Source organism: Siniperca chuatsi, linkage group LG18 (genome assembly GCF_020085105.1).
Source record: "Siniperca chuatsi isolate FFG_IHB_CAS linkage group LG18, ASM2008510v1, whole genome shotgun sequence".
Lineage (NCBI taxonomy): Eukaryota > Metazoa > Chordata > Actinopteri > Centrarchiformes > Sinipercidae > Siniperca > Siniperca chuatsi.
The window spans coordinates 3803238-3823144 of NC_058059.1; the positions used below are offsets into that span (position 1 = coordinate 3803238).

At 39.9% G+C, this 19907-nt stretch overlaps 1 protein-coding gene across 5 annotated transcripts in view; it reads left to right on the forward strand.

Moving 5' to 3' along the window:
• Positions 1 to 290: 290 nt before the first annotated feature.
• LOC122865855 (membrane-associated phosphatidylinositol transfer protein 2) overlaps positions 291 to 19907 on the forward strand; it is a 61884-nt gene continuing 42267 nt past the window's right edge. For 2 of the 5 annotated variants that reach the window (XM_044174792.1, XM_044174797.1), the window contains exons 1-2: positions 291 to 427; positions 9656 to 9685. The gene's annotated coding sequence lies outside the window, so the exon portion shown is untranslated. Of the gene's footprint in view, positions 428 to 9330; positions 9512 to 9655; positions 9686 to 15791; positions 16071 to 19907 lie in introns of those variants that run through there. The other 3 variants (XM_044174796.1, XM_044174794.1, XM_044174793.1) reach the window with 3 other exon arrangements.

A 19907-nucleotide genomic window follows, 5' to 3' on the forward strand; every position in this document is an offset into this window, starting at 1 on the left:
GGCGGCTGTGCACCGCTGGGGGGCGCCTTTCTCCTTTGTTGTCAGACAGAGGGATGTCCTGTCTTCTGATGTAACAGTCAACCTGGATATAGCATCAGCCACCGGCAACATACTGACGCTCAAACACCGGACAGGTCATCCGTGTTTTGGATGATGGAGGTGCAGCGGTGACCTCCGTCCACAGCAGCGGGACGCAGACGGGCGGACACACCGGGGAATGAACGCTCCGTGTGGGGAACAACAGGACGGACAGCGCTCCCCCTCCTGCTGTAGAATATAAACACCATCACCGACGCTATCACCGGGCTTGTCCTCACTGCACTCCTGTGTGGGGGAAACACACCTTTAACTGACAGCGGTGTTGCACACAGGCTTTGTGCAATGTGGAAATCCAGCTGAATAACCGGAGACAGACTCAGAGCTGCAGGTGAGTCGCTGATGGAGGATAATAATGTTGTTGTTGACACTAATTAACTCTCAGATATATCATTAATTAGGCAAATGGTCACAATGCAAATGTTGATTATTCCCAGCATTATTTATGGCAGTGTTTGAAAGAGCTGCAGCGGTCAGGTGGCATCCGTCATTGCAGCTTTCCTTTTACCAGAACAAACCAGCTGATCAGTGATCAATAGAGTCTATATATCGGGTTCTGGTGTATGTCAGGGTTGTTTGAAGAGCATATTGTTGCGTGTATGTTTGTGTGCTGTGCAGAGTCTCATGTATCACCCCCGAGCAGTGAAATTACAGGTTACATAAACCCCACAGGATACCATGCACCTTTTCTCCCATTTTAAAAAACACAGACAGGTTCTGGGTCTACAAACTATTTAATCTCTGCAAAAAACACAATATACTGCACAATGCACAGTATGCATGGGCATTAAATGGCTATATATTTCAGTGTGCATGGCTGGGTTAACCTGTTAGTGAGTCCCTGTTGGGCCCCTAATGAGTCTCCCACCTCAGGCCCTCTGTGCATTGTGTAGCTGTATTACCTGTTATATTATATATATATATATATATATATATATATATATATATATATATATATATATATATATATATATATACATGGTCCCACATTCACTCTGTGTCAACTAGTTTGGTGAAATGTGATTAAACGCAATGTATTTAGGAATATTTACTATGTGAGCTCAAAATAATCTAAAAATAATTCACAATCACAACCAGATGTTTTACAGCCATGCTAGCGCCTCTGTGAAGCTGTACTCAGGCACAATGGTGCTTTAAGCTAAATGCTAATGTTAGCATGCTAACATGCTTACAGTGACAATGTTATTATGCCTTTTGTTCATTTTCACGTGTGTGCAAAATCCATCCAATAGTTGTCGAGACTTTTCACTCAACCCGCGAATGTCAGCCTCATGGTGGCGCTAGAGGAAAAGTAAAAGGATTACAAAAGTTATTAGGATTCATCCTCTGGGGAACATGAATGTCTGTACAAAATTTCATGGCAAGATATTTCAGTCTGGCTCAAAGTGACGGACTGAAAAGGCTAAAAACCAAGTGACATGCAGTGAATTTTGAGTTTTTCGGGCCGCAGGGCATTTACCCGCTGGTAATCCAGCTTTGTTAATGTGCAGTTAGGACCTGCTTCACATTGACACCTTTAATCCCGCCCTCCAAAGTTTTAACCTAAATGTCTTTTGACCTGAAAATCACCAAATGATTGCTCTGTTGGATGAGGTAGGATTGATGATGTAACTTCAAACGTTGATGAGAAACTGGACCAAACACTGAACGTGCCTTTCATTCGCTGCAACTCGCCATTATTTTCATTCATGAATCTATTGATTTTTTAAAAAATGTATTAGTAGTTTAGTCTGGAAGAAATAATGAAAAATGCAACAATGTCACAAAGACGTCTTCAGATTGCGTATTTTGTCTGACAAACTGCCAAAAATGTAAATATATTAAATTTACAATCACAGAAGACAAAGAAAAGCAGCAAATATTCACATTTGAGAAGCCGGAAGCAAAAATAAACAAAGAATTTTTGGCATTTTTGGTTTAAAAAAAAACATCATTAGGAACTTTTTTCTGGTAGTTGTGCGTCCACTTTTTAAATATCTTGTCTGTGTTTTTGTCCTTTTTTCTTATCCTCTTTCTGTAAAGCACAATATGAATAATTTTTACTTTCTTACTCACTTATATACTGTGTAAAACTCCACCCGTCCTTGCTCCAAATGTTCTGTACAACCTGAAAACAATGCAGGCATCTACAGAGCCGGAGCTATTCTTAGACCCTGAAGGTGAAAACGCTAAAGAGGTGCTGTTGTACGTGTGATCCTCGCCTGGCCTTTAACTTATTTAGACGGATGCTGCAGTGGAGCCAAAACTTTCTAAGAAGGACACCTTAAACCTGGAAAGAGTTTATCCCCCTGTCTGTCACCACAGGGCTTTAAATAATCAGTGTTTCCACATCTATGAAGTACAGCAAACAACTATATCAATCTTACTGTAGATATTCAAACCGACCTGTTGACTGATGCACATACAAAAGAGTGTGGGCAGTTATGATATTTTATTTATTTATCTGGTAACTTCTTACAACAGCAAGTACTGTTTTTAAATGAGGGTATGTGCACGTATGAAAACAAGAGTCTGCAGCCATGTTAGCTGCTCTGTGCGGTTGTACTTAGCCACAGTGGAGCTTTGAGCTAAAAGCTAACATCAGCGTGCTAACATGCTCACAATGACAATGCTAACATGCTGATGTATAAGCAGGTATAATGTTTACCATGTTCACCATCTAAGTTTAGCGTGTTAGCATGCTAACATTTGCTAATTAGCGCTAAACACAAGCTGAGGCTGATGGGGATGCCATTAGTTTTGCAGGTATTTAGTCATAAACCAAAGTACTGAACAAAACATTTCTGACCTGATGGTGGCGCTAAATGATGAGTCAGGTGATCACCAGAGTCAGCTAGATTCATCCTCCGGGGGCCGTGAATGTCTTTACAAAATTTCACGACAATCCATCCAATAATTGTTGAGTCTGGACCAAAGCGGTGGACGGACCAACAGACATTTCCACCTGTAGAGCTAAAAATCTGTCGGTTATCGAAGGATTTCACCAGCTCATTGAAGTTGTATCATGCAGCTTCACTATCGCCACGACCATCGGATCCATCGCTTAATGTACTGGTCCTGTTTCCTCCCATTTCAGGTTCAATGTGCATGATTTTAATGTGTGTAGTTGGGAGTGAAAGAAGATGGAGCCTCACGGGATCTGATTATCGGGCCAAAATGATTAGGTTTGCTTTAATGAATGCTGTTAGGAAGTGGCCACCTCAGAAAGAATGAGTCATGGTATTGATTGCTGCCCCCCTCCTTCACTTGCTCCTTCTCACTAGCCACCCCCCCCACCCCCACCCCTCTTGTCTTGTCCATCCATCCTTCATCTTCATCATTTCATGTCCTCCTCACGTGGACATGCCAGATTTCTTTCCCCCCTTCCTCTCCAAAGATACGACGGACGAGGATTTGAGGAGATGCGGCATGCAGCCGGGGCTGAGCGCTGCATACCAATAACGCCGTGACTCGTTCGGCGCTACAGTCTGGATGAGAGAGGAAGGAGGAGGGGTGGTGGGGAGCTGAGGAGGGGGTGGTGGTGGCGGTGGTGGTGTGTGGGGGGGGTCTTGTCACAAGATGCCACGTCATCGCAGTGTGTGGAATCTATTTTTAGCAGGGTAAACAGAGGGATTCCAGCCCACTGATCACGGCTTCACAGTCAGGACTGTGTGGTGGAGACGCTCTGTGTGTGTTGCGCTGGATGTGAATGAACCACACTTCTGTTCAGTCCTGACTGTCTGCCTCCGCTGTCACTCTCCTCGCACCCCCTCGGCCCGTCAGCGAGGAACACTGCGCCACAAATAGACCGACGAGCTCCGTTGTCGGACGCTTTCTCCTCCTCACTCCTCGCTTTGCATGCATTCACATATGCACTGTGTCTCTCATCTCTCTTCATTGTAGCACTTCTCTGAGCACATTTACAAAGTGCTTAAACAAAGGACACGAGAGACAGTAAGACAGTTATACAGTAAACAATAAAACCAGATAAATGACATAAAATAACAGATAAAATAAATTAAATATTACACTCAGTCGCCAGATTATTAGGTACACCTAGCTAAAACTAATGCAGTCTGTTAAAACAGCCCTTAATTGCTTTATACTGACAGGTTTATTATTTTGTTTCACTCCGTTTATATCAATGAGGATAAAACATTCTTTAAACAAGAGTTTTCTTTAATGCTGTGACAGATTTTTTCACTTGTTTTAAGAAAATAAGGTTTTTATGACTCAGATATGCAAAATATATAATACAACACAACAAAAGAAGCTGATAATATAAGTAAGATTTTGAATGTCTGACTTTTACTTGTATTTTTATATTCGTGTAGAGTGGTATTACTATTTTTACTTAAGTAAAGGATTTGATTACTTCTTCCAGCACTGATGCAAACAGAACAAGCTGTATTTAGACTCACATTGTCAAGAGTTTACAGCGGGCAGTCAGATGGTGCCCTTGCAAGAACACTTTAAATATAGATCCATACCTACATGACGTCCCCAGTTGCTTCGGGGTCATGTGAGACCAAGGTTGATGTGTGTGTGTGTGTGTGTGGGGGGGATTGTTCTGAGAATTTAAAGTGGTCACGTTTGGCCACGTTTGCGGTGCTCGGTTTGAGCACTTAACTCTAATTAACAATCCCCGGGCTTTGTGCAGATCCAGCGAGGCGTTGTGTCCTCATCAAATATTCAGACGCACACACATATTCAGTGGTATGGATGAGGCAGAGCAACCTGCTTACCTGATACTTACAGCGTCACTCTGTTAGTTAAAAGTTATCTCTGCGCATCTGTTTCCTCAGAGATGAGGCTGATTGCTCTGTGAGGCTGCACCAACAGTGGAGCTTTGAGCTAAATGCTAACATCAGTGCTAACATGCTGATGTTTAGTAGGTTTGCCATGTTCACCATATCAGTTTAGCGTGTTAGCATGCTAACATTTGCTAATTAGCACTAAACACAAAGTACAGCTGAGGCTGATGGGAATGCCATTTGCTCATAAACCAAAGTATTGGACAAATGACATTTTTGACCTGATGATGGCGCTACATGAAAAGTTGAGGGATCACCAACGTTAGTATAGTTTATTCTGAGGGGAACATGAATGTCTGCTCCAAATTTCATGGCAATTAATCCAATAGTTGTTTAGACATTTCACTAAAAGCTAAAAATACTAAAATAAATGCTACTACAATTGTTATTAATAGTCTTATTACCATTATTATCATTATTATTCCTATCACTATCATTCATATTATTATTATTATTATTATTTGGACCATTGGTTCTGCTTGAAGTTTCTGCCTCTTAAAGGAAGTTTTTCCTTGCCACTGTCGCCAAGTGCTTGCTCATGGTGGGATTTGTTGGGTCTCTGTAAATAATATTAGAAAGAGTATAAAGAGGTCTAGACAAAAAAGTGCAATGAGATAACTTCGGTTATGAATCGCTGCTATATAAATAAAATTGAATTGAATCATTAAAGTCGATTCATCCTCCGGGGACCATGAATGTCTGTACAGAATGTCTCGGTAATCCATCCAGTAGTTGTTGAGATATTTCAGTCTGGACCAAAGCGGTGGTGTTGCCGTCCCTGCTGCTGCTAGCGTTTTGTAATATCTTTGTAATGATTTTGTGCGTTAGTGATACATCTCCCCTAAGCAGAAACTCACACGTTTACAGTCAGACATTATGAATGTGGGTAATCAAGAGATGGATCTGTAATCTTAATGGATGCTTAATCTCTGTGACAAATGAAAGTGGGTGAAAGGGCCGCGTGTCACTGCAGTCTGGCTCCTGAGAGCGAGCTCCGTGTCACCCACGCTACACTGCTGAATGTTAGCCAGCCTCGGAGGCACTGGAGCCGGGCCAAACAGTAATGGTACTGGCCCGAGGAGTGGAACTTTCCCCCTTTATCTCTGGGCCTTCAAATCTCCTCGGCTCCATTAACAACAGTGTCTTCCTCTGCTGTCCTACTGTTTCCTTATCTATGTCTCATTAACGGCAACCCCGTCCTTCTGTCCACGTCCACCTGCTCACCCTCTTGTGTGTAGCTAAGTGTATGTGTTGGTGCTCAGGTGTCAAATTTAAAACCACAAGCCATCATCTCTGCGTCTCCTTGTCTCCTTTTCAGCCTTCTCATTTCTTTACCTCCACCTCTCTGCAGTTCCTCCCTGAGCCTCCGTTCTCGACAGAGTGAAGACGAGGTTATAAATGGAGGCGAAATGATGCGTTGAAAGCGAATTGTGAGTTGTTGAAAGAGTCCGTTTGTGGTTGATGAGGAGCCAGTGGCTGCTCGGGCGGCTTCTCTGATCTCGGCTTTCCTCTCTTGGAACAACTCATAGTGGTTATTTGAAGGAATAGATTGACATTTTGGGAAATACGCTTATTTGCTTTCTTGCCAAGACTTAGATGAGAAGATCGATAGCACTCTCATACATTATCTGTTAAATATGAAGCTCCAGCCAGGACAGTTGCTGTACTGTACAACTTTACTCTGTTCTCCTAAAGACTCCTTATAATTGTTTCATCTTTAGGGGCATGACTTTATGTTTCACTAAACATAAAACATAAGAAATGTCAGATTAATAAACAATGTGACCCAATCAGCAGGTGCTACACCTACACATTTGCTGGCATGCAAGGCTGGTTGTAAATAACATTTGTGTTTCAGGTTTTTTTGCCTTGTGGAGTTTTCTTATAAATAAACAAAGATCATGTTTATATTCAGTGTCACCAAAATGCGTTGTGTGTGTCCCTTGAGGTCTAACAAATGTGTTGGATGCATTTTCTTCCTGTTTTCTTCCTAAAACATTTGCAAAGTATTTTAAATCTCGCATTGTTAACATCCACGTTTACTTGCTAGCAGTCTCCTTCGTCCCTTAAACGAAAGCTGCGCTAATCAATATGTTCATATGAACAATGGCTCAAATGACTACATGTTATGTGAAAGGGGTCGCCTCAGCTCTGCGGAGCTTTATAGCTCATTGTTTTAGTTTTACGGCCCACGACTTTACTGTTTTGGTTCACTCTCGCCGCAGCAGCAGGCAGTGTTCAGCAAAAAAGCTCTGAGAAACTGACAAAATTAGCAAGTGAAAAATCTGTGATAAATCTACTTTCTGCCCAGCATCAAACCGCAGGCAGCTGGTGAACATAGTGGCACATACAGCAGCTCAGATATTAACCTCGGGAGTTTGTGGAAACCAGATTAGAGCTAAAATGATAGTCAATATTTGACTTACAGTTTCGGGTGGCCAGACACACGACTCCACATGAATGCTAATGTTGCTTTGTGTCAGCTGGATGTGTAAATAGCCATTTGTTTGCCTATATCGACTTAACGTTTGTACGCAGAAGTCTTGTATGCATTTGGCTGCTCTTCAGTTTAAGATTACAATCTGCCTTTAACGTTCTTCAGACGTCTCTGCAGAATCTCAAGCTTGTGCTGAATGTCCGACAATAATCCATAATGCCAGTTCACATCTCCCTGCCATCCACACGCTTAATGGTACTGAAATCGAAATTGTCCAGATCTTATAAATCTTATGAATACCTGAGAGTTTGGCTAAACAGCAGTCTCACTTTTACACTGGTGCAGAAACTAAAGATAAAAATGTATTTTTTTCTCCATCAGAATAAAGCATGTTTTTCTCTGGAGGATCACAGGAAAATGATTGTACAGTCAGCCATCATGTCTGTGCTTGACTATGGAGATATCCGTTATTGTCTTGCTGCTCACTGATGCAGTTTATCATTGTGCTTTGTGTTTCAATACAGAAGATAAATGTCATTTTTATTTATAAAAGTCTCCTGGAAAAGCGGCCTCAGTATATCACTTCTCTTCCTAAATTTAAAACCACAGCAGATCTCAGGCCTGTTAAACTCTGATTACCCCTCGGGGAAATGCTGAACCTGGGAAGACTGCCTTTCACTACTTTGCACCTTAGAAATGGAATAAATTACAGAGGATTTTAAAAGTTATTCAGTGATATTCAGGTTATTATTTCCAGCTGTGTTCTCTGTATATGTGCTTTTGTTTGTCTAGTTATGTTTGTTGTATGTATTTGTTCTTTTGTTATTATCTGGCTCTCTGCTGTACTCAGGTCTCTATAGAGATCTTGATCTCAATGAGACTACCTGATTAAATAAAGTAATATTATGTAATGTTGCATTTACATTAATTTGCCTTCAATCCAGGAACTCATTGTAAATCATAGATTGATATGTAAAAGTGTACAAGAGGGGAATTTTCCTTAAATAATAATAATAATAAAACTTTATTTATAGAGCACTTATCAAAACAAAGTACAAAGTGCTTCACAACAAGAGAAATAAAATACCACAGTGAATGATGAAATATAAAGAAATAAAATACATAAAACACACAAAAACAATAAAATGAACAGACAGGTAAAATCAGGATCTGCTTTCTAAAAAAAAAAGTGTTTTGAGACGAGACTTAAAAGAAGACACTGACTCAGATGATGATGTCTTCGGGCTGGTTGTTCCAGATCCTCGGGCCCTGATGGCAAAAGCTCTGTCCCCCTTAGTTTCCATCCTGGACTCAGGAACAGACAGGAGACCCCTGCCCGAAGATCTCAGACTACGTGAAGGTTCATAAGGGATTACAAGGTCTAAAATATAGTCTGGAGCTTAAAATCAATCCTAAAACCAACAGGGAGCCGATGTAAAGAGGCAAAAACAGGTGTGACGTGGTCGAACCTCTCGGTCCTGGTTTACAGCCGAGCAGCTGAGTTCTGTTCAGTCTGCAGCCGTTTCAGAGTTTTTTTTTAAAGTATTTTAAATGCTGTTGCTGCTGGTGAATAAATCAGTAACTCAGTCAAAGCTTTAAAAGAAAAGTTAGGTCCCTTTTTTAAAATATATTTAAACCAAGCACCCTGAAATTTCATCAAAATAAATCAGTGAATTTCTGTTTCCTCATTCCTCGAATGTTTGTTTTTAAGTGCAGTGAACACCATTATAGATGCACAAAGCAACCAAAGGCGCAGGAAAGCAGAGCAATTTGAGAAGCATCACAACTAACCCCTGCTAGCAGCCCCACCCCACCCACCTCTCTGTTTCCCCTCCACCTCCACTGCCGCCCTGAGCTAAAAATAACCCGTCCTCCCTCATCACCAAGCCATCACGTCAGGGCCACGTTCGCTCTCATTTGCTGCCCACGCCTCTTTTTATGTTGTGATGTTTTGACAGTGTCAGATGATCACATTAGCTGTGGGTGAACACGTTTGCAATCCATCAAGGAAAAGAGACTTCCAGCTAATTTCATGCACAGAAATCAGCTTTTAAATAATAGTTTTCCTAATATATTGTACTCTATTTTATTCTGTCCTGTTGCATTTCTGAAACTGGATTGAGGAAGGAAATGGTTTTGAAACGTGACTTCTGCTGCATATCTGGTATTTGTGCAATAAGAGTATATTTGACAGCACACTCTTTCACAGATAGCTGTGATAGCTCTTAAGCTCTGAATCCACGTTACCGTGCATGTCTAAAACATTACAACATTAGCAGCTGCTCACTGAGTCTCATCTCATTCACAGGAAGAAACCACCGCTGGAGATGGACTGCAGGTCAGTGACAACATCTCGTATCTGTGGTTCTGAAATCCAAACAGTTTCTGTCAGCTGAGCTGTGGAGGAGGAAGTATTCAGATCCTTTACTAAAGTAAAAGTACCAATGTAAAAATACTCCGTTACAAGTAAAAGTCCTTCATTCAAAATCCTACTAAAGTATTATCAGCAAAATGTACTTAAATTATCAAAAGTAAAAGTACTATTTCTGCAGAAACACGGCCCCTGTGAGTGATATATTATTATAATGACATTATTATTGTTAATACTGATGCCTCAATGTTAGAGCAGCGTTTTACTGTTGTAGCTGCTCGAGGTGGAGCTAGTTTTAACTGCTTTATATACAGTTAGCTAGTTTTAACTGCTTTATACACAGTTAGCTAGTTTTAACTGCTTTATATACAGTTAGCTAGTTTTAACTGCTTTATACACAGTTAGCTAGTTTTAACTGCTTTATACACAGTTAGCTAGTTTTAACTGCTTTATATACAGTTAGCTAGTTTTAACTGCTTTATACACAGTTAGCTAGTTTTAACTGCTTTACACAGTTAGCTAGTTTTAACTGCTTTATACACAGTTAGCTAGTTTTAACTGTTTTATACACAGTTAGCTAGTTTTAACTGCTTTATATACAGTTAGCTAGTTTTAACTGCTTTATATACAGTTAGCTAGTTTTAACTGCTTTACACAGTTAGCTAGTTTTAACTGCTTTATACACAGTTAGCTAGTTTTAACTGCTTTATATACAGTTAGCTAGTTTTAACTGCTTTATATACAGTTAGCTAGTTTTAACTGCTTTACACAGTTAGCTAGTTTTAACTGCTTTATACAGTTAGCTAGTTTTAACTGCTTTATACACAGTTAGCTAGTTTTAACTGCTTTATATACAGTTAGCTAGTTTTAACTGCTTTATATACAGTTAGCTAGTTTTAACTACTTTACACAGTTAGCTAGTTTTAACTGCTTTATACACAGTTAGCTAGTTTTAACTGCTTTATATACAGTTAGCTAGTTTTAACTGCTTTACACAGTTAGCTAGTTTTAACTGCTTTATACACAGTTAGCTAGTTTTAACTGCTTTATATACAGTTAGCTAGTTTTAACTGCTTTATATACAGTTAGCTAGTTTTAACTACTTTACACAGTTAGCTAGTTTTAACTGCTTTATACACAGTTAGCTAGTTTTAACTGCTTTATATACAGTTAGCTAGTTTTAACTGCTTTATATACAGTTAGCTAGTTTTAACTGCTTTATATACAGTTAGCTAGTTTTAACTGCTTTATATACAGTTAGCTAGTTTTAACTACTTTATATACAGTTAGCTAGTTTTAACTGCTTTATATACAGTTAGCTAGTTTTAACTGCTTTATACACAGTTAGCTAGTTTTAACTGCTTTATACACAGTTAGCTAGTTTTAACTGCTTTATACACAGTTAGCTAGTTTTAACTGCTTTATATACAGTTAACTAGTTTTAACTGCTTTATATACAGTTAACCTGTATTAACTGCTTTATATACAGTTAGCTTGTTTAATCCAGTGGTTCCCAACCTAGGGGTCGACCCCTCCAAAGGGTCACCATATAAATCTGAGGGGTCGAGAGATGATTCATTTATTTCAAAATAAAAAATTTTAGGACAAGCCCCTTGAGATCCTCAGACACGAAAACATGGAAATGAACAGATAATGAAACAAACAAACAATGACATAAAACAATCAATATAATAACATCAGCAAAAACACACACATAAGGGCTCTAACACAATCCCAAACCACACACACTACATCTCTATTACAAGCATCATCTGCACAAAAACCAGCAAGAAATCAAATAAATAAACACCGCCACGCCGAATAAAATTATGTTAATAGTACTGAGCCTACAGTCAAAACCAAGATCAAGTACATTTGAGTTAAACAAGCAAAGAAGTCATGGAAGCAGTAATAGCAGTAATAAACTGAATGAGTTGTTCCTGTCTGATGGGGCTTTGAATTTAAAAGATTAATGATGTAAGAGGAAAAAACGAAGCTCTGCTCAACATATTTGTATTCAGTTTTTGGACTTTGCTCTAATATTTGCTTTTTTTTGTGAAACACTGGATAATTTTAGGCTCTTTGAGCCTGGAACGGTTATTTAAATGAAACCAGCTGAGAAGTGTAGAGGGGGTGGAACTAGATGCTGTTTTCTTGTAAGGAGTCACAAGCCAAAAAAAGGTTGGAAACCACTGGTTTAATCTTAAACAATGTGGTATAAGCTTATCATTAGATTTTTTTTTTTTTACGTAAAATCTTTATCTGAAAAGTAACTAGCAGGCTAACTAAAGATGCCAGATAATAAGTGGAATAAAAAGTAAAATATTTCACTGTAAAATGTAGAAATTTAAAGTCGCATAAGAGTAAAGTAAAAGTACTTAAAGTGAGAACATGTAACTTTTGAGAGAAGGAACGACATTATTCTCAAATGAAAAGTAGATATGATAAGTAAAAACACTCAGGGATTTTGCCGATAAAACCTTTTTTGGTCTGGTATGACCAGTAGCTTATGGTTGCTAATGTTAGCTAAATTTAGGTCGATATTGCTGTGTAACATTACTGAACGTGTTCACTGACTTGATACTGTTAGCACAAGAAGACCTCAAAGTTGTAGTCAAGTACTGTACTTGAGTGAATGTAATGAAATTAAAACTCAGCTGAGGTGAAAAACGAATATATAGCAATCCACTGGGAATTGAACCAAATATCAATACCGTCAGTAACATCACAGGAGCCGACGAACAGTAACCTGCCACTGCTGTTTGATATGTGCAGGAGGAGTAACAGGAGTGTCTGGTGAGGAAAGATCACAAATTAATAGCCGTAACAGTAGCAGATGTTGTGTGTATAGCGGGACTGTGGCGTTTAGAGAGCAGGGGTTGATTCTGTTAGCATGTGTTCTGCTGATGCTCAGATAAAGTGTGTGTGTGTGTGTGTGTGTGTGTGCTGGGCGGTGTACCCATCAACAAGTCATTTCATTTTGAGGATGTACATCCCTGCAGCTCGCAGATAAAACGAGAGGCCGAGAGCGAGGAGAGCGATGCCTGCTGCACAAATCACAAAGCTCATTCTCATTCTCCGCCTCACTTCGTGGTCGTTGGTATGACAGTAAATTTAATCTCGGTGTAAGTTTTGCCTTTGGTGATCCGTTGTAGTAAATGTCTTCAGGTTCATCCTCAGAGCTAAAAGGCCTCACAAGCTCTCAATTCTTGTGCTGGATATTGTGTTTGAAATGTCCCTAAAGATGAAGCAGCAGCTACACAATCCCCTATAGAACCGGTCTGGCTGCAGGTGGGGTATTTTTAACCTCAAACCCACTGAGATGTGTTGGCTGGATGTAATTAAAGAGACGTTTATAAAGCATAGACATGTGAGTCATGGAGTTTATCCTCCGCTTGCAGCGCTCACTCAGTGCACATCAGGTCTCATTCAAAGAAATAGCTCCAGTTTGTGCCTCTCATGTATTAACAGTGCATTCACAGTCACAGGGCTGAGCATCTGATTTGATCTGATTCTGATCTTTAACCAAGAAGATCGTTTAACAACAGTTTTCCAGAATCCTTAAAGGAATAGTTTGACTATTTTGTGAAATACACTTTCTTGCAGAGAGTGAGATGAGAAGATTGATACCACTCACACGTCTGTCTGTTAAATATGAAGCTACAGCCAGTAGGCTATTAGCTTAGCTTAGCATAAAGACTGGAAACAGGGGGAAACAGCTAGCCTGGCTCTGTCCAAAAGGTAACAAAATCCGCGAAGCAGCACCTCTAAAGCTCACTAATTATCACGTTTTATATCACGTTTGTTTAATCCATACAAAAACTAAAAAAGTGTAAAAACACCAGATCAGTTTCCAGGCAACCAGCAGAGACTGGAAGTTACTGGTCCCGGCCAAGAAATAGTCCGACACATAACCCCCTGTAAAACGGTGAATTGTCATTTTTATAATCTTTTGTTTTTTGTACAGAAAAAACAAAAGAGATAAAACGTTAGTGAGCTTTAGAGGAGCTGGGAGGCGGATTTTGTTACCTTTGGACAGAGCCAGGCTAGCTGTTTCCCCCTGTTTCCAGTCTTTATGCTAAGCTAAGCTAATAGCCTACTGGCTGTAGCTTCATATTTAACAGACGGACGTGAGAGTGGTTTAAAGTTTAAAGGAAAAGTTTGATATTTTGGGAAATACACTTATTCGCTTTCTTCTTGAGAGTTAGATGAGTAGATTGATGCCACGCTCATGTGTGTACGCTATACAGGAAGCTACCGCATTTGCATTTTGAATCACTGTGTTGGTACAAGCTGTTAAGCATGCAATTTAAGTGATTTAAGTGTAGAAAAGCTGCTGCAGTATCCACATGTAAATGTAGATTGTAGGTAGTGGCATCACAGATACAGTCTGGAATAAAAGCATGTGTACAGTTTTGCTCATTCAGTGGTTTGTAAGTCAAATGGAGAGACATGTGCTCAGGCTGCACTCAGCTGGCTCATTCAAATTCTGTGGACAAAGCAGGTGAAAAAAATACCCAGCAGGAAAGGCAGGATGGTCACGACACCCTGCAAATAGATGCATAATCATCAGAGCAGGTGATCTGCCTCTGGGAGCACAGATAAAAGTGATTCATGCACATGTTCTGCTTTTCTACACGCCACTTTCAAACAGTACATCTCTAGTATCACATTTAAAACTATATCACATTGGAATAAAGGCGTTAAGGATTTGCGTGGATGTGTCAACAGAGCTTTGCTGGGTGCTTTATGGTTCGTTCACTGTACTGAGTGTGCAGAATGTGAGTCCTGATTTTATACCCATTTGTTGCACACTTTAATCAGGTAAATAAGGTATTTATAACTATTGTCGATCATAGCTTCTTCACCATTTTTTTAATGCAACATTTCTCAGGTTCCAGCTTCTCAAATACGAGGATTTTCTGTTTCTGGATTTTGTGTTTCTCAGTTTTATATCATTGTAAAAATGAATATCTTTGTGTTTTGGACTGTTGGTCGGACAAAACAAGACATTTGAAAACAGCAACTTGGACTTGTTTTCTGGCATTTTGTGTTCTGTTTGTTGCACGGGGAAAAAAAAAGGTTTTTAACCTGTTATTTTGGCGACTCGCACAGTTTAAGGCACAAAAACAAATCCTCTTGTTGATCTCCTCATAAGCTCCCAGTCGTTCTGGTTTACAATTGTATATTCTAATCCAGTTGGCCAGAAATGACAAGTCTTTGCTCTTTTTGTAAAACACAAGCAAAATATCGATGTGTTATTCTGTATGAAAAAAACCAAACGATTAATCGATCAAGCGAGAAAATAATCGGCAGATTAATCGATACTGACAATAATCATAGTCATTTTTTAAAGCAAAAATGACAACATTTCTCTGGTTTTTATATCATTAATATCATTGTCGGACAAAACAAGACATCTGAAAAAGTCACCTTGGACTTGTTTGCTCTGGCATTTTATAGACTATTATGTCCATTTGTTGCACACTTTAATCAGCTAAAAGGTTTAAAAAAGCATAAAAAAAGGTTTTTCTCTAGATGTTTGATGAAAACATGTCGTACGAACAGAAAGAAAGAAAAAGCAATCAGTCTTTTTCTTTTTTTCTTTTTATTGAATATGGGGTAAATGAATAATAATGATAATAATGATAAATTAACAAATCTTCATATAAGTTAAATTCTATCAAAAAGAGATTTATATTAGTGGAAAATTTGGCTCTGTGTGTGTGAGTAAGAGTATGAGATTTACAATAAAACACAAGGGCTTTAATGTTACATTTAAATTTAGTTATAAGGTCTCTTATTGAACGCAAATTCCTGTGTATCTGTCCAAAACTTACTCGATGAGGTGCAATCGTTAAATGAGAGGGGAAACAGATTCTGGCTCAGCGTTCGAGAGTGATGTGCACTGAAAAGGCAATCAATCTGGTGGGCTGCACCACCGACCTGCTGCATCACAACAAACTCCACCTATCAGGCTTCAGCCTCATGCGTCTCCATGGTAACAGAGCTTCCTCAGTCCCGAGGAGGTGGAGACAGCGAGGGGGGTACAGAGCAGAGGTGGATGGGGGAATGAGAGAAGGAAGAGGTGGAGGGGGAGAGAGAGAGAGAGAGAGAATCGATACCTTCTCTTATTTCTCAGCGAAGGATTTAAAAAGCGAAGCTCCTTCCCGATCAGGCGGGGCGAGCCGGTGAGGATTGGCTGACAGCAGACGGCAGAGTAAAGGAGCAGGGATGGGGTGGAAGGATGCCTGGGCTGCTGGTCTCTGTGGGACCAGGATCTGCAATGGCCCCTAAGCCTCTGCTCGGTGGATCAGCTGGGTAGCTGTGGTTAGGCGTCTCCTTCTGCGAGGTAAACATCTGCTTTCTTTCACTTGTTCATCTAAAAATACTGCCGTTAATCGCAGGGTTGAAACATTTCTGAGCTGTTGGCACTGTTCAGAAAACACAGGTAAATTAAATGATGGCAACATGGATGCCTGCCTGTTGGGCTGTAGCTCACACTAGTCCAGGCTGATGTAGATGGAAAGACACATTAGGTTGAGGATCTGCAGGTGGCTGCAGTTTGAGGTGGGGACTAGAGGCAGCTTTGTAATTTTACTGCAAGGAAAATATGAATGTGACAAGCGATGGATTCATGTTTGATGTGTGGGATTTACCTGTGAGGATCATGTGTGACTGCTTTAGCGATGAAACATGTTGCAGTGAAGCTTCTTGTCTTGTGTGCAACACATGTTTAACGGTCATGTTGGGTGGTTGTGATGTGCTGCACGTTCAGGGAGTTTTTCCATCTCTGAGTAGTGTAAGCTGATGGGAAATCAATCAGTATAGGAGGTAATACTTTGCAACAGAAAAGACGTGAAATAACATTTGAATCAGTTTAATTTTTGCTGATTTTTACTGTAAATATTTTGTAGGTGTTTAGCGATGATCACTGTAGCATGTTAAAATCTACATTGCCATGTCGTTCTGCTAATTTTAATGAGAACTGAAGTACGCAACGAGAGCGCACAGTCCAGTACTTGACTCTTGGGATTTCTCATAACATGTGGAGAAATTATACTCAGTGTGTTTGTCATCCTCGGCCTGCCTGTGTGCGTGGCAGACGTCAAATGATTCATTCGGCAAGCCGGCATGTTTCTTCAGATGGGGAATGCTGTGGTGTGTTTTAAATCCATGTGTGTTGCGATTATCAAAAGCAGAGACAAATCCCGTCAGGGGATCTTGTTAGCGCAGCACAACCCATGTAGCTCCTCTGAAGGCTGAAGCATCGAAATCAGATGCTCCGGGTGCAAAACACTGTGATGTGTACCAAAGACATGAGCTCCTTGCTCTTAAATTTGCTAGTGCATGTCAGATTACAGTGTGACAGATACATATGGTTCATGCTGTATATATATATATATATATATATATATATACACATACATACAGTATATACTTATACATGTGTCCTCGTGATTATGATAATTCATTGGATATGCATTGTGCCAATATGTTTTATTTATGGACTTGCTTTGATTTTCATGAATTAAACATGACCATCACACATTAAACAAGAATTTACTGTACAAAACCTCACATATAGATAGACAGGTTTCCATGTGATGTCATTGTGAGATGCTCGTGCATGTGAGGGTAGAAAACATCTTCTACAAGAGGAGTTGTTTTTGTGCCTTAAACTGCACGATTTGCCAAAATAACGGGTGAAAAATGTTTAATATCCCCCCCAAAAAGAAACCAGGGTGCAGAATTAGCTATTAGCATGTAGCGATTGGTGGTGGATAGTTTTGTACAGAAACGGTTGAGGAAGAAACATCTGTTTTAAGGAAAGACAGGTCACACTGTTACTACGTATTAATGGCTGTTTAATTAATATAGCAAAAGTTAATCTGTGATCAATGCTTTGCTGATCAGTTGTGACGTGTGTTTAGAGTTTGAGTGTGTGACTTGGTGACAGCTGATAGAGGTGGAAGGCTTTTTCATGACCCTCTACAGCTGATAAATAATACTTATTACAGCCGCTATTGACATAGTTTCTTGTGACTGAAGTTTTACCTGTATACACTGCAGGCAGCTGATATTATGAGTTTCTGCACCAACATAAGACATCTGGCATATATCTAGTGTCTGGTATATGTATTAATGGTAAACAGCAGGAATTTCATATATGCTAACATTACTAATATCCAGATTGAGGGAGCTGAAGTTGCTCAACTTTGACATTATTTTTACATTACTAACACTACTTTTTGTTCACTCGTTACTTTTTATGCTAACATTATTTTTTTTAATGCTTTTTTCCTTGCTAACATTACTTTTCTTCATGCTAATGTTACTTTTTTCATGCCAAAATTACTTTTTTTATGCTAACGTTACTTTTTTAAATGCTAATGAGCGTGAGGAGGGTTTCTGTGCTTTTAACCCGTGCTGCCTGTTGATGGTTTGGGATACAGACAGGTAATTCCTCATTAAATACAAGCGCTAGCTTTGTGTATTCTCGGTTAGCATTACTGCTACTAGCTGCCGTTTCTCCCTGAAATTCCACGTGTCATGCCAGCTAGCTAGAGTTCACTGATGTTTTTGCATGTACTAAATAAGTATTGGAAATGCGAGGAGTGCCATATACAAATTTACCTCTAAGAAGTAATTTTACAGGTTCTCAGCAAGTTGCTTTTTTCTAAATAATGAAAATGTCTGTATATAAACTATCAAGACATTGTGTCCAGCTGCACACTTAACCTTGTAAACGGGAAACTCGTCTACATTCAATCAAATTTTATTTATATAGCGCCAATTCATAGCAGAAGTCATCTCATTGCACTTTTCCTATAGAGCAGGTCTTTATAGCTAGATTACGATAACACACAGAACATGTCATGAGCGGCTATAATCTATATTTTTATATTAACAATGAATCACATGACTACATGTATATGAAAGGTGTCACTCGTTGTGATGAAACCACATCACCCGACTCTGCTGTTCCCCTCTACTCGACGTCTTCGTTTCAGCATCTTTCAGCTCACTGTTTTGCTTCTACGGCCAAACAACTTTATTGTTTTGGTTCGCTCTCACCGCTCTCATGCTGTTGTTTCCAGCAGCGCGAAGCAGCTGTTTTCTACGAAAAAAGCTCTGATAAATCTTCTTTCTGCTCAGCACCAAACGGAAGATAGTTAGAGACCAGCCGGTGAACATAGTGGAGCATTTCGCAGCTAAACAGTCATATATTTACCTCAGGAGTTGGTGGAGACCAAAACAGAGCTAAAAGAGATTGAATGTTCGACTTACATTCATCAGGTGACAAACACGACTCCAAACGAATGATAATCCGTATCTATTGTATTTGTAAGTAGGTTCCACATTAACTTAAAAGATGATAATATTATTGCAGGTTTAAGAGAGGGTGTTGACCTGACTCTTCAACTAGTGTTGTATGTAGTCCTGTACACCATTGTGATTTTAATACAATAAGTAATAATAACTTTTGCATTTCTGCAGAACATAGATCTTATTTTCTATGTTTTTAGAGCAGTGGTAGCTGCAGAAAAAGCCTGCAAAGGGCAGAGAGGTGCGTAAATAGCTGGCTCCAGAGATAAGTGGTCTCATCTCTTGACATCCAGGCTGAAACATTCACAGTCTCTATGGTAAGTCGGTGCACACAGTGTTTGAGTTTAATGTGAATGGGTGGACGTTTGGCTGAAGTGCGTTTTTCAGGGGGTCGGTTGAGCAGAAAGTCGATCCCCGGGAACAAGCTGCTGGCAGGCGGTGCTGTGTTTAATGGACCGGAGCTGTTTTTCCTCTGAGTCGGATGCCTCTGTGGCAAATTTGGTGCAATTTAGCTGTAGGCCTTCTTAGTCTGCCATCACACAGGACTTTGATCGAGGGCAGCTGGCAGCCAGTCACCCTCTTAGTGGTGGCGATGAGACATTTACTTTCTCTGCGGAGGCGGAGTGGACACTGACGGAGATTTTCGGCTGTGAGCTCAATTAGGAGGCTTTCGAATTTAACCAGGAAACTATAGGATTGTTTTGAAATTTCCCAGCGGCTGCATGAAGACAATCTTCTGTTGGATTTTGGCAGTGATTGAGAAAATGTTTTCATACCATCGTGGTAATTTGAGCCACCCAGCAGTGCTCGCAGTTGTTAATTTCTATAGAGGCCAGTCTTCCTTTATGATTGGCTCCAT